Consider the following 16416-nt stretch of genomic DNA (forward strand, 5'->3'; position numbering starts at 1 on the left):
TTGTATTTATTATTAGGTTCCAAGCAAATACAATAAATATGCCTTATTATTATTTATTTTCTCTATTTTGAACTGAAATTTCATCATTAAATCTTGTAATATAGTTTAGTTCTGCATAGTTTTTTTTTTTTTTTTTTTTTTCTCTCATTGTAAACTAGTTCTGTAAATTGAACTGTTATTTAAAATTTAAAGGGAAAAAAAAAAGTAATTATTTTCCATGGTTGAGGTAATGCTTATTCTCTCTTAATAAATACTGCATTTCTCATATTTTAAATTACAAGTCTAATTAAGGTTATGCAGTTGTGTATAATGTCATTAGACAGGTGCTTATTTTTTTTCTTAAAATGTGCTTGAAAAGTGCTTATTTTTTTAACTAAAATGTGGCTATGAACCCTGCGTAACTCATAACGAGAACCAAGGAATATATCATTTTTTGTGCACTGCTTTGCAACTGATATACAGCTCATCAGCAGCTAAACAGTAAAGTGACTGAACTCTGGTAGTTTAGTTAGCCAAGCTAATGGGCAAGTTGTATGATTGTTTTCATGGTATTCCCAATATGTAACGTGGATTCAAACCAGTGTCCTTCAGAAAGACCTCCTTGAAGGCATCTTTTCTTTTAGGCAGATATCTCTCCCATGCTTTTCCATAATTTAAACAAACCCAAATGATGTATGCTGCTAAAAATTTTATTTAAAGTCCATATTTAATAACATTACAAAAATTGCAAATATGGTCCAAGTTAGATCATTTTTAAATGCATATATTTATTTTAATTACACTAATTGTATATATTTATTATATGAATATTTTAAATGTCCATTTTATCATTAATTATTATTAATATATTTATGGACAACATTTCTTTTTTGATTGTTCTGTCCAATGTATCCTTGATTTTAATTTCACATTTAAATTTTCACACCATAATTTTATAAGTCTTCTGAAATTTAGTCACAATTTCACTCAATTTAACCGCGTAGTTCACAAATGCAGCATAAAAACTATGTTAATATCAGTCACCAAGGATGTATGGATTAGGTTTTTCATGCATAACCATGAGTTTTTGAGTATCCATAAAACTATTCTGTCATTTTAGAGAATCAATAATACTTTTTATTTCAGTTTAATCATCTCTTTGTGTGTCACACCTGAAATCTTCTCAAATGTTATTGTTTTGTTTATTTCATGCTTATGACTGCATAAGAAGACTTAAGTGAAACAAATGTGTCACAAGCAGTGACACTGAGATGTTATTTCACATATAACTGAGAAGTACAGCACTAATTAGCACTGTAATTGTTAAAGAAAGTATCCTGGCTTGTAAAAAGCTTCGTTGCATGTAATGTGAACTTAATAACTTTATCATTTTAAAATTAAGAAGGGTTTGTGTGTACTTAATTCAATATACAAAGCATGTGAGAGCTAGCTGAAAAAGGCATGCTTTTGTGAATATTTTCTAGGGTAAATAGGCTCATGGAAAACCACGAAAATGTCACAAAATTCACAAAACACATACGAAAAAAATAACCTGCACAACCAGCTCGTTTTTCAGGATTTGAGCCGAGATTGAACTACCACTATTCAGCCTTCTTAACCACTCGTAGGACTAAATATGTAATATGTAATATCATGTAATCAAAAGTTAACTATGTGTTGTGTAACAGGATTGCTTTCTCAAGTATCGAGGTAGGAAATACTTAATCTATTCTTTTTTTTAAGTGTTTGGTCATGGTATTATTCATTACATGTACTTTCCATAATTCATATAGAATATTAATATTTCTACTACAAGTGTCTTTTTTAAATTTTTAAGTGTTTTGCTTGTTGATATTCTCAAAATTGTATCTGATAATTAGTATAATAGGTATAAATACAGTAGACATATATAATCGATCAGGAGTGGCTAAACTTTATGTCAGTGAGAACCACAACTGCATATTTACATCATAGGTGAAGTAGGTTTCAGACAGCAAGAAATGTCGATTCCAAACAATCATTCAGTGACAGTCTTAGTTCAATAAGAGCCATGTGCCTGTAATAAATTAATGAATGCATGACTTTTAATACATCCATTTTACATAAACAGTTTTTCAATGTTATTTTTATCAATTTACTTGTAAACAGTTTAAAGCATTTTATGTTGAAACAACTGCCTGTCTTTCATAGTATATTTGACAGTGCCAATAATTTTCAGTATTGAAATTCTATTCAGTAGCATTGTTAATAAAACTTTTGAAGAGTCATTTGCACTTGGATTCATTACACAAGTAGTGGTTTGCTAATTTTGATGACTTTGAGTATCCATAAAACTATTCTGTCATTTTAGAGAATCAATAATACTTTTTATTTCAGTTTAATCATCTCTTTGTGTGTCACACCTGAAATCTTCTCAAATGTTATTGTTGGAAAAGCATTAACAATATATTATCTGGTTAAAGTTTTAAGCCATAAATATTGTTTTTCTCATAATTTTAGATGACCATACCAATAATAAAAACATTACTTAATTAATTATTTAAAATGCATATTTTGGCAGGTGATAAAGTCAAAATATTTTATCGGTTGGAAACCTCATGATTCTGTGTGCTTAACGCTACGTTAACAGCCATGTTACCAATTATCATTAACCCCTCTCCCGCCATATTTTCTTCCACAAACTAGCATCTGTCACCGAAAACTTCCTTTATTATATGAAAATATTTCTATCTATTTGTTAAAAGTTCATAAATAATAACGTGAAAATACAAAAAAATAATAATAAATAAGTGAAGAATAATTTAAATTGGCAAATGCGAACAATGACGGTGATAATTCAACAAAATGAACGTTAGAGGAATGGTTGCAACCTTCTTACAAGCGAATAGGTTGAATCTGCCGGATTACCAGGTTTGAACTATTATCGCCAAAGTTGGCGATGTTTACATTTGCCGGGTTCTTTGCGGAAGTGTTCCGAAATTCTAATTAGATGTAAACAAATTTCATTTAATAATAATTAAATGCCGTGTAAAGCTTCAAACTTATTTTTTTTTTAACTAATACTTAAAAGATCTAACATTGTGGTTCTCAACCTATTTTGCCCTATTCCACCCCTTTCACCATTGCTAGAAGATCATTCCCATCATGCCCTTCCTTTTCAGTACTTGAAAAATGCATATATATATTTATTTAGATTGCTTTTGAACTTACTTTATAAATTAAACCAAAAAAAGTACAGAAAATGTTGGTATATACCAGGATTCGAATAAAAATAGTTTTTTATATTTATAAACCACAGCTGCCAACTCTGCTTTTTCTTCTGGTCTCCTGGTAGATCACCAAATCTCGATAAACTTGTCTCAGTTGCAACAAACAGGGCGAAAAGAATGACCGGGGTAAGAAACGTTTTTGTTATTATTTTGAAAGGAAAAATCAGTGACAAGATCTTACTTACCATTGTATCATTCATCAAGAAGCGCTTTGTGCTCGACATTTCCAGAAGAAATTTGCAAAGTTATGGAATTCATAATTATATTATTGTTAACCTCATTATTACTACAGCTTTTAATCATCGCCAGTTTAAAGAATTTTTAGTTGAAATGGAGAGCGAGTACTCAGATCTTCTGCTGAATAATAAAGTGCGTTGGTTATCAAGAGGAAATGTTTTGAAATGTTTTGCATCCTTATTAACAGAAGTTAAAGCATTACTCCTTGAAATGAGTGTTTATAATCCAGAACTAATGAATGATCAGTAGATCCAAAAATTTTATTTTATGGTAGACGTTACATCTCATCTAAATCAGCTTAATCAAAAAACTATAGGGAAGAGGTGTGTGTGTGTGTGTGTGATTATGGCAAAGCCTCGAGGGCTATCTGCCTAAGAGGAGGGATGCCTTCGTGGAGGACTTTCTAAGGGAAACTGGCTCGTTTTTAACACGTTACACATGGGGAAAACCACGAAAACGCCCATGCAGCCAGCCCGTTCGCGGGATTCGAACCTCCTATAGGGAAGAGGAAACACAATTTTTCTGATGTTGGAAGAAGTTATTTCATTTGAAAGCAAATTATCTCTTTCTGCTCAAGATTTTTGAAACAGAAACTTTGGTTCACTTTCCAAGCCTGTTGAAACATTCTCAAGAAAATAGATCTAATATTGACATTTGCCATTTCAAAACAACAGTTTTATGACAGAAGTTTTTCTCAGCAGGTTTCAGGAATTCTGAATCAGCAAAGCAACATTAGCCTTTGTTAAAAAACCTCTTAATACTAGTGCAACGGAATTGCATTTCTCTGTTTAATATTCACATTGGCAACTCTGAAATCAATTGCTGAATTAAAAAAAAAAAAAAAAAAAAATTATGAAACTTGAAATTTGAACATTTTAAGTGCTGATGTAGAAACATTGGAGAAAAATAAATGTGTGCTTAGTTCACAGCACAAGTAATCTGGAGAAGGAAAACATGTGGAATAATATTATTCCCGACTCATGTAATCAGCTTAAAAAACTAACGTTTGATGTTTTTCTTATTCGAGTCTACATATTCATACGATCAATAATTTTCAAGCATGAACTTTTTGTCAAGAGTAAATAGAGAAGTCATCTTATTCATGAAAACTTGTAATAAGGCTTAAAATGAAAAACAACATACAAAATGCAAACTTTTCAAGAAGATGCAAGGCCATTGTTTACATTAGTGTTTTGTTAGTCATTATTGCGATTCAAGTTTTTCAATATATTGCAATTCTCTTTTATCAATAAAATAGTATCGTTATTAAGTATAATATCAAGTTTTATTCGACATATATATATAGTTTAACTAAGACTTAAAAACTGAAATATTGAGTTAATTTTAGGGAGTGTTGTGGAGCGAAAAAAGATGTAGTGTTGAGAAAGGTATAAGATGGTTTGGACATATGCAGAGAATGAATGGAAGAAGATACTTGAAAAGAGAATACAAGTATTAATAAATACAGTGCTGAACTGTTGATAATTGACTCTGTTGACTAATGAGTTTGCCTTCACTGGCCAAAGGGATATAAAACTGAACTGAGAGCAAATTGTGTGCCATCTCAAACCTTTTCTGCTGCATGTACTATGCCCTAAAAGGCTGAATTGTTATTATGCCCAACAGTGTTATGTTGTTATATGTAAAGATTTTAAACAATTATTTTTTTGTAACTGTTTCTGAAATTATTAACTTAGTGTTTTATGTTCAGTTTCAGCAGTTTTCTTAGTGTTGATTAAAGAGTTACTGTTTATTACATTTGCTATTCCTTATTACTGCACTAAAGGCTATGATTCTGTATACATTAATTAGCAGCATGTTTAAATTCTTAGTTAAAGGTCTTCAATTTAGTTTCATAATTATTTATTGTATACCTTCTTCATATTCATCTTAAATTTCAGAAGAAATTTACTTCCCAGTTTAGTCCTTTGAAGCAACTTATATGTAAATATTGTATAGCATATTCTGTTATGTACTGACTATTGAAATGCATTTTTATTTCTTTTTTGCAGGACATTTTGCAGTTTGAAGTCTCTATGTACTACTGAGGTAAAAAAATTCTTTTATATCTAATCTGAAAATGAAATATTTTTTCATAGGCAATAAATTCAGTTCTTGACAACTGCATTCTAAATTAGAATTTTAAGCACATGTGAGAAAACAGGAAAGTGCTTTCCAGTATTTAATTTTAAAAAAAGTTGAATTTTTATTTTCAGAAATCATCTTAAATTTATTTAATAAAGATCATGGCAAATGATTCCAAAATTTTTGGTGCATGTTTTACTTGTCCCCAGAACTTTCTGAGTTGTCCTGCTGTGGATAATTTCTACATAACCACTGAATTTCTGTGATTCTGATTAATTCAGGCTCCTAAGAACTTGATGTTTGTGTCATTATTTGATTTTTAGGAAAGTGATTATTCTAAACCTCATGTTTATAAAAAAATTTACTGTAGTTTGAAAATATGAGGCTTGGATGATAATATCAGCGACTCTTTTAAATATAAGCTACAACTTGCTTAAAAGTATCTTATGCAGTTAATGCCACTAGATACCTTTCAACATAAAAAACATCTTCAGAATTATTTTTATTTCTTGCATTTGCTGCAAACATGAAAGAAAAGAAAAATCTTATAATTAAATTTTGTTGCTGTTAAACATTTCTGTAGTAGAAGATAAGCATGTTTAATTTATAATACTTTTTATGTATTGTTTGACATATTTAGAAGTATTAAATATGTATATGATGCACAATTTTGAAATCTACAAAATAAATTTTGTTGTATATAAAATTTAATTATAAATATTGAAGTAAAATAACAGGCAATAACATTGCAAAATTAAAAATTTACTCTTACAAACACTTCAAAAAAGTGAGAATAAAATGCATTAAAAATTTAAGCAATATTTTTTATAATTTAAAAAAGTATCTCTTCATATAGTATTAATAAATACAGTACAAAGTTCGAAATCCGCACTAGCCGATTCCGGATTTGGGATATTTCCAAATCCTGTGGGGGGCTGTAAAGTAATGTTGCTTTCTTACATTAAATTCAAACAAATAAATTTGTAACAAGTTTTTATTTTTAAGCAATAATATAATCACCCTCGTTATCAGCAACCTTTTGCCATCTAGTATGCAGATTTCAATCCCAGATCAATAAAAATCAATTGGTTTTTGAGTAAAATATCTCAAGATGGCATTTTGGACATCATCAAAATTTTGAAATTTTTTGTTACTAAGAAAATGTTGTAGGGATTGGAATAAATGGAAATCCGAGGGTGCGATATCGGGCGAATATGGTGGGTGAGGCAGTACCTCCCACCCCAATTCATTATGTTTTTCCAGTGTTCGTCTTGCACAGTCGTGTTGCAGAATGACGCCTTTTCCGTTGACAATCGCCGGATATTTTCCAATTAAAGATTGGTTCACTAGATCCAATTGTTCAGAATAAAGGTCTACATTAACAGTTTTTCCAGATTTCAGCAATTCAAAATGAACAATTCCACGAATACTCCACCAAATACCCAGAAGTGCCTTTTCGGGATGTAAACCCTTTGTAACCCCTATTAAAACTGCCTTTTGAGTTTTGGATTATCATATAGGACTTATTTTTCTGTCTCCACTAATCAAGCGATCAAAAAATGGTTCTGTATGGTGCCGTTGAAGCAATACATTGCGTGTGATGGATAGGTTGGCCTTGTTCTCTTCGGACAGATTATGGGGGACTCAAACACCTGCTTTGCTTATTTTTCCATTCTGCTTTAAATGTTTTTGGTCGACCAAGGTTGGTTAAGAGTGTTTGACAGTTCCTCGATTGTTTGACATTGATTTGCGTCCACTTCTGCCCTTAGCATGTTGTTGTCTATCGTTGTTGTCGACATGCGTAGAAACGACATTACTTTTTGGTCCCCCTAATAATAGATCATCAATTTAAATCTGGTAAGATGGCATGCAGAAATTATACAATTAAAATTATGAAATTGTAATTTATGAAATAAAGAACAATTATGATCTAAAGGGTATCAAAATTTACAAAAGAAAGCTTAATATTTGTTTACTTTATTAAACATTTCGTTCAATGCAAGTTGTTTAAGATGCTCCCACAAAAAATTCAAAAAGTTCCTTTTTCTTTTTTCTTGTGTCATATACAGTGGACTTTCCAATGCCATACTCCTCACATAATTTTAAGACGAATATGCCTGTATGCATTTTTTGCAGCAATTCCACATTTTGTTTAATGGACTTCTAAACATGGTTTCACTTTGTAGATCCCTTTTGTAACTCCAGAATTGGAAACTCTTTTCGACATAATCGAAAGTTCAAGCTTAGTTTTTATAAAATTTCTGTAATAATAACAGTCTGCGAAAATTAATAAACTGGGTCAAATTAGAAGGTCAGGGAGCAGCGCAGTCTGCTACATTAATTTAAAATGCCTTAGAATCAGTAATGATAATTTTAGCCTAACTTAATAGCGTGTGTTATACGTTATTGGCTATGTATCACAAGATTGGCAACGAAACCCAAGTGGTTTCGCTAAATTTTGTCTTGCTCCTATAGCGTTCTGAATTAAGCCTGAATTGTAATAGTTTAGTTTTTTACTATACCTACGTTTATTTCTTGCACATGCTTCAAACTAATATGAGTCCTGAATAAATAAACTCCCACATATATACTTAAGGCTTTATCTAGGGCTGGCGCTTGAAACCGCCTGGTATCGCCTCTACAGGTCCTAAATTCTGCTGCAAAGCGCTTTTGTAAGTTCTAAATTTTAACCATGCCTAAACTTTGGATCCCAGTGCTTTCCCTAAATCATAAATACTTCTCATCCCTTAATTTTGACACTCGGTGCTTTCCCAAATTCCAAAAATTTCAACTTCCCTAAATTCTGCCGTCCAATACACACATATCTATAGTGCAGGACGGGTTTAAAAATTTTGCTTTTAATTTTTAGCCTATTATTATGTTTTTTTTTATATGTATGTATATAGGCATAAATAAATGCAACAAAATAAAGAACAAGGTTATAAGGTATTTCTCCCGCCTTCCTAGCATCCCTTCGTGGTATAGTGGTTCTGCATGCTGAGCCGGTATTGTCAGAGGTCCGTGGTTCGATTCCCAGCAAAGGCGTTGTTAATTTTTCATCTTGCCTGCTTCCAGAAAAAAATACCTAATGTCTCTAAAGTGGCGCCCGAACTAAAAGGGTGTTTCATGAGGATTCTCTGCGCCCAGGATTTGGCGATTGGGTCCCCTAAAAACCTCAGTCGCCCTTTCAAAAGGGGAGTATGTAAGGTATTTCTCGTGCCTTCCTAGCATCCCTTCATGGTGTAGTGGTTCTGCACGCTGAGCCGGTATTGTCAGAGGTCCGTGGTTCGATTCCCGGCGAAGGCTCTGTTAATTTTCATTTTGCCTGATTCCGGAAAAAAATACCTAATGTCTCTACCAGGTATAAAATATGAAAGAAAAAAATCTTAAATATACAATGTTCATTAATGTATGTATATGTATATAATATCAATATAAATGTTAGGTTCTGAAGCAATTAGAAAATTTTTAATTACGCATACACACACATATATATATACATTTTATAAGCATATATAAAATAAAGCGATTTTTAAATTACTTATATGGTTTGTTGTGGTTTATTTAAATATAGCAAAGCACTCGACGGCTATCTGCCTAAGGGTAAGGATGCCTCTGTAGAGGACTTTCTAAGCAAAACTGGATCGTATATGCGTTATACATGGGGAAAACCACGTAAACGCCCATACAACATGAAAATGGATTGTCTGGTCCGCACTTCTTAAGCAGAAGTATCACCAGAGCCAATAGGCTAAGGAAATTTTCAATTTTGGAGCAAGAGCTCAAAGATCAAATAATGCCAATTAGAATTTTTGAAAGACCTAGTTAGAATTTTGAGGTCTTCTGACTAGGAGATGTGTTGGCCTCGCCAACGTCTTTATTGAAAAAATACATTACATAGCATGTTTTTATATTTACAAAACAAATTATTTTTTGAACATAAATTGAGTTATACAATGCAACATAGAATGATAGGAAGAACAAAGTAAAGAATCAATATTAAGTATTACAATAATTAAATGATTAATAACATGGCAAATAAAAGTACAAAGATATTACATGATACGATTGAATTTACAAGTACAGATCTAATTCATTGTGATATGAGTATTCCAATATAAGTACAATAATATTATATAATACAATCAATTTATAAGTACAGATCTGATTCATTATGGTATATGTATTCCATAAAACTTGATAACAAAGATCGTCCCTTGTCGTTCTTAATTAGTTGTTTTAGAGTTTCTAAAGTTATATTTTGTTTGAAAATTTCTCTACGTTTTGTTGATACACTGGAACAGTCTATAATCATATGAAGTGCATCTGCGGATTCACTACCACATTGACACTTGCATGTAGATTCCTTTAGTTTGAATCTGTTAATATAAATCGGAAAGGCTCCGTAATTAGTGATAACTTGATTTAAAAAAAATCACTGAAATGCCGTTTCTCCGAAACATTCGGTAGAAGTGTGAACGTTTGTCGTCCTGATGCTATTACTCATAGGGATCTTGCAGTCTAGGTACGTGTTCAAGTAAATCCCTTGTTTGGCTAGCTCGTCGGCTTTTTCATTGCCGGCAGTGCCTTGGTGTCCTCTTATCCAATGAAGCTTTGCTTTTGTAAAAGCCAGTAATTTCTTTATGGCGATAATGTTCTGATTATAGATATTGTATTTATGGATAGACTTTAAAACAGCCTGGCTATCCGAATATATATGCGCAGGACTGGGGTGTGATTTTAACCATAGTAATGCCGACTTTAATGCTAAAGTTTCAGCTTGATATACTGTACTAGTCTTATCCAGTTTAAACATAAATTGATCGTGACAAACTCCATTCATGAAGGAACAGAAGCCAGCTCCAGTGCCGTCTTCACTTTTTGAACCGTCCGTATAAATTTCTAAACCTTTATTGATTGGAGGCTTGTTGTCCCATCCGAAGACTTGAATATGAGCTGGATGAGAATGCCATTTAGGTACTGGGAATTCAATCTGATCCCGTGAAAGTTCTAAGTCCTCATATTTAAAGTCAGTCCATCCTCGTTTGGTACGTTGGATGATGCTTTCCATGTCCAATTTAAGATCAAGCGGCATAATTCCAGCAATCACTTGAAGAGCTGCAGTAGGGGCAGTCTTATAGCTTTTGGTCATTGCAAGAAGTGCTATGCGTTGTATAGAGTTTGTTTTGTTTCGCATTTTTACCGTAGGTGGGTACCACCAGGCAGGACATGTGTATACTATGGTACGCTCTATTGCACGTTTATAAAGTTCTTTCAGAACTGGTTTGGGCATCCCAAGTAATCTAAGAAGATTGTTCATTATTTTACAAACTTTAGATTTAATATAATCTAGATGAGGTAGCCAGGTAAGGCATTCATCTATGACTATTCCAAGATATTGAATGGATTTTTGTTGCTTAATGGTATGATCGTTCATCTTTATTGTCGGTGCTGAATAGGCTGCACCACGCTTTTTGATTGCTATAAACATAGACTTTGACTTTTCGGGAGAGAATTGAAGTTTGCACTTGAGTGCCCATTCTGATAGTTTTTGAAGCGCCAACTTTGCCTTGGTTTGAATTTGCATATGCATAGATCCTGTTACTAGGAGTGAAACGTCGTCCGCATAAGCTTGGATGTGGATTCCATCTTCAAATTCGAGTTTTAAAGCTATATTCATTACTATATTCCAGAATAGTGGTCCAGAGTTGGATCCTTGTACACATCCTTTTTCTTGTTTTATGGAGTATTGAACATTATTTATTTCATAGATTATATGTCTATTATCCAATAAACTTTCAATAACTTTATAAATATTTAGAGGACATCCCAGATTGCGGAGTTCCTGTAGTAGGAACGGCCACCAAATATTGTTGAATGCACTCTTGATATCCAAAGAGATAACGTTGGTGTAATTATTATTACGTCGGTTTGCTTCTATTTGTGAGACTATGTTGTCCTTGATGGCATGTGCTGAGCATTTTCCCGCCGTGAAGCCATATTGTTGTTCACTTAATTTGGAATTCGATACTAAGAAATAAGTCAATCTGTTAGTGATTAATTTATCATAGACTTTACTCCATGCGTTAAGCAAGCAAATAGGGCGGTAAGCATCAGGAAGCTCACCATTTTTTCCTTCTTTTGAGAATAATACTAATTTCGCTGTCTTCCAGCAGTTAGGAAATATTCCTCGACGGAAGAGTTCATTAAGTAACGCTACTTGTAATTGTGGGTTAGCATAGAAAACTTCAGCTATAATTTCTTTAGATATATTGTCCATTCCAGGTGCTTTGCCTGGATTGAGGGATTTGATAGCATTTTCCACTTCTGGAATCGTAAACGGAACATCATTTATTGAATTATATGGATTCCTTAAGTTGTTACGAATTGTCGTATGAAACTCCGTGTCTTCGCTGATTATATCTTTAGGAAAGTGGTAATCCATTAGGAAACGTATAGTTTCTTCTATTGTGGAAGTCTTGGTTTTATCTGGTTTGAGTAACGCTTTTAATTGTAGAGGGGATTGCATAGTCCCCTTAGCAATGTGTGTGTACCCCGAAGGGTGAACTAGGACTTAGACGCTCCAGATATCTTTTCCAGGTTGTTCTTTTGGCTTGCATAAGCTTTCTTTTATAGAGAGCAAGGTCTTTTTCATAGACTTGCTTATAGTGTGCCCTTAGTTCGTCATCATGAATACATTTGTGATAACGCTTTCTCAAAGCGAGGATTCTTTTTCGTAATATTGAGAGTTCCGGGGTCCACCAAGGGACACCTTTGTGTTGAGTTTTAACATATTTTCCCTTGGCGTGGGTTGCCAAGTCACAGTATTCCTGTATTTTCTGAGTCCACTTAATTATAAGTTGATTAAGATCAACTGTATCTTTAGGCAAGTAAGATTCCATTGAACCAAAAAAGTGACCAATTTTTGCCTTCAGTAAGAGCCAATCCATTTGTGTAAGTTTATATTTGACTCTTTGAGTTGAGCTAGAATGTTGATACGTAATTTCAAAAGAGATATAACAATGATCACTTAAAGTGATACAGTCCATAACTTTCCAATTATGAATGAAAGACGTGGAAGAGATTGATCTGGAAGCTGTAATATCAATCCAGCTCTTTCCCCTTGTGCAGTTGTAGGTAGGGGGACCATCCGGATCGTTTTCAACAGCCAGTCTATGCATTGTTAAGAATTCTCTAAGTGTGCGTTTTCTGGGATCCTTGAAGGGGGAGCCCCAGAGCACACTTTTCGCGTTTAAGTCGCCAAGGAGAAGAAGATCATGTTGATCGTCAAAGTAATGTTCAGCTAAGTTTAACAGAGTAGTTAAATCTGTTAAGTCCGTTATAGGTTGAGTATAACAGTTAAAAATGGTTATTGTCCTATGTTCAATCTTTAATGTAATAACATTTAAAGTAGAAGAAGCGTAAGTATTCAGAACCGTAAGTCGTGGGTTAACCACCACTGTGGCTGTTTTGGGGTGGTCATTTGGAGAAAAAATGTTTGAGTCGGAAAGCCAGACGGCTTGTCATTGATACAGTATGGTTCTTGAATAAAAATCAAGTCGTATTCAAAGATACAAGTCTTTAGTTGTGCTGTTGCGACATGTGATCTCGCTAAATTAATTTGCAACGCTTTTATATTTTGAATAAGTTCTCTAGCCATAATTGATTTTTCTTCGAAGATCTTCAATTTCTAGCTGTCTGCTAGGACAGTCTTTTGAGAAACTTGAGTGCTGCTCGTCAAGGTGCTTATCACTATTCGCATTTCTTTCTGCACAATGAATACATCTTTGGTAGTTATTGTCACAATTTTTGTGGGAATGTCCCACTTCTCCACAATGTCCACATGCCTCTTCTGTTTGGCATTGTTTAGAAATATGTCGGTATTGGCAGCATTTAAAACACTGCGTTGGTCTGATGTATTCTCTTAAATTGAAACGTTCCCAATTAACGCACAGTTTGCGTAACTTAGTAAGTGTTTGAAAACCTCCGGTGAGGTTTCACAAACCCAATGATTTCCGTTCTTATGCTTGATAGGAAATTTAACCTGTAGGCCATCACCATCGATGCCTTCGTTTTGGGCTAAAATGGCTTCCTTAAGTTCTTCCTTAGTCAAGTCCCTTGGAATATCATATATTATAATTTTAGGAAGCCTACGTGTAGGACGAACAATTTGTAGGTCCTTTTTAAGTTCTGGTACAGTATTTATTTCATTTTCTAGCGTCTCTATGTCTTCCGCTTTATTGGTCTCTATTAAGAGACCACCTTTTGCCTCATTTTTAAGTCTTTTCACTCCAATGTGGAGCTTTGTGGGATCAATAGTTTTTAAGAGCTTCTTTCTGATGTTGTCTGGTTTATCCCCTTCATTTGTGGGGTATAAAATAGTGACATGTTGTTTATCTGGTTTTCTCCATGTTTTGGATCGGTCACGAGCTGGACGTTTAAGTACGTCCGCATAAGAGTCTTTAATGTTTGGCGTTTGATGAATTTGTCCTTCCATGTGTGCCATCTCGACACACTGTTCAGTTAGAAGGTTGAACATCAATTGAAATTGATGTCGAATATCAGCGGCTACTGCCTTGTTTATGCCAGAAGCTTTATTTGTCAATATTGTCTCTAAGGTGGCAATATATGCCTGTCCTTCTTTGAGAATGTCTTTAGAACTCATTTTGATGTAGGTAGAGTTATTCAACGCTTAACTAAATAAGATGCACTGGGTCTGTAGACCGACCTGGTACCCTGGGGTTCACACCAAGTCAGTAAGTAGTAGGCACTTTTGCTCAGGCTTTCGACCCTCCTTGGAGAGGGAGCCCCCCGACCTTGCCAAGGTACCCGAGCACTGGGAAAGCACGAATGAACAGGTGAAACAAATATTCAAAATTATATCAGTTTTGCACATTAATATCGCATTTCAATCGCATACAAATCGTATTTCTAATCGCTTTGCCCGGGGAGCGTAAACGCCCATACAGCCATTCCGTTCACTGGAATGCGAACTCCGGACCGAACTATCACTGTTTAGCGGCTTTACCACTCAGACGCTAATGAACCTTCTCCTCACATATACATGCATATATATATTATAATATTTACATGTAGAACATATGTTATGGTGAAATACCGAAATCTGGAGAATGTCGACTTTCACCAGTGAATGTTGAACATATAAGAATATATTTCTTCTCCGTAATTCAGTCACGAGAAAAAGCACTTGAGACTTAAAATAAGAACTTAAAACACACAGTACATTGAAAATGAGAAAGGAAAATAATAGAAGTTAAAAACTTACTTAATTATACAGTGCGTTCTAAATGAGAAAATAAAATAATAGTAATAAAAAGCTTACTAAATTATGTGACTCAAATCTTATTTATTGCAACAACTTAAACTATTATGACTTCTTATGAACTCTCTTTTCGACCTACACCAGAGCATATCTGTGATTGTCGACATAACACCGGTGAGGGTCCGAATGTACAAGAATGTAATGCAATATTCGATCTTTCACCGATGTATGTGGTAAATGTTGTCATTCTCCGGTGAAAGTCGATATCCTCCAATTTCGGTGTTTCACGGTAACATATACGTACACATTAAATTATTAAATTATATTTGCATGTCGATAAATTATATTTACAGGTTGATCATTGATAAAAAATTATAAAATATTGTACGGAATTACTTCGCTTCCTAGATTTTTCGTAAGCTTCATCATATTTCTAAAACAGAATCTAAGTGGTGATCCCATTTGCAAGCTGTTTATATATCTTATTTTTTCTGCACTGAATTATATTTAGAGAATTATTTCACATGATTATAGCTGAAAATGCAGTTTTACAAATGAAGAATTTAAAGGCAAGAAGAGAATTAGGTCCTTTTCTAATTATTCTTGAAGCATTTAAATTAAGAAAAACAAATGGCAGATTAATAGAGATCACTGAAATAAAGTGCTCATAGAGGACAGATTAATATGCAAATAAATTTTAGTTTTCATTAAGTAAAACAGAATTCATCTGGCTTCTGTGAGAAAGGAATCAATCCAAGAAACTATTTTTCTATTTTCGCAATCATAATTTTTTAAAAAAATATTCAAAGAATTCATATTCAAACATTGCAGTCTATTATAATCAGTAATAATTACCTAAAATGCAATTTTAATCAATATTAATTCTCATTTTCTCTTTGATAACCCCTCTTTAGAGTTAAATAGCAGTCACAGCATTTTTCGGCTACATTTTCCTTTATAATATGCTTACGTTTTCATTTACAACTTTTAATACTCTGGGAAAATTTCAGTATGAGAACCCAGAAAATTATTCTTAGTGATGCTAAGATTATTGATCATTGTCATTCCGCTGTGCTTCAAAAGAAATCCTATTGTTTAAAGGTTCATATCCTTAACCTTCCGACGTTCATATCCTGGCCTTAACATTACATTCATATCCTGACCTAAAAATAAAAGCTGCGAGTCAGAATTAAAGGGGTTGCTCATAGGCAACCTTAGTTAAAAAGAAGTTAGAGGAAATGTTAATCAATGCATAATATTATCTTTTGAATTAAACACTAACACACTATTTGATCAAGTTCAAATAGAAAACAGATATTCGGCATTTGATTTGAAAACAGATTAGACTTGCAAACAGATATTCGGCATTTGTAAAGAAAATAAGGATGAATCAATATGAGTTTGTTTTCTGATTGCAAAACCATCTTAAGATACTATCGGATTTAATCTTTAAATTATTCCAATAATATTCAGAATAGTGGGGAGCCACTATTCTTAACTAAAATTCACTAACGCAAATCCTATTTTGGGTTGAAATGATTTTCATTAATTACGTTTTAGAAT

The 16416-nt window shown here is 33.2% G+C and overlaps 1 protein-coding gene and 1 long non-coding RNA gene across 9 annotated transcripts in view; one reads left to right on the forward strand and one right to left on the reverse strand.

Moving 5' to 3' along the window:
* LOC146996995 (cullin-5-like) overlaps window positions 1-16416 on the forward strand; it is a 332836-nt gene that overhangs the window by 8791 nt on the left and 307629 nt on the right. For 2 of the 8 annotated variants that reach the window (XR_015041052.1, XR_015041053.1), the window contains exon 2: window positions 5498-5534. The exons of the other annotated variants lie outside the window; for them this stretch is intronic. The gene's annotated coding sequence lies outside the window, so the exon portion shown is untranslated. The remainder of the gene's footprint in view (window positions 1-5497; window positions 5535-16416) is intronic. 8 annotated transcript variants of the gene reach the window in all.
* Window positions 6312-16416, reverse strand: part of LOC146996996 (uncharacterized) — a 216420-nt gene continuing 206315 nt past the window's right edge. Inside the window, exon 3 of the long non-coding RNA XR_015041060.1 lies at window positions 6312-7399. This is a non-coding gene — a long non-coding RNA (uncharacterized LOC146996996). The remainder of the gene's footprint in view (window positions 7400-16416) is intronic.

This window comes from Stegodyphus dumicola, chromosome 5, assembly GCF_044657685.1.
Source record: "Stegodyphus dumicola isolate Sdum_Otavi_A_Nest chromosome 5, ASM4465768v1".
Taxonomy (NCBI): Eukaryota; Metazoa; Arthropoda; class Arachnida; order Araneae; family Eresidae; genus Stegodyphus; species Stegodyphus dumicola.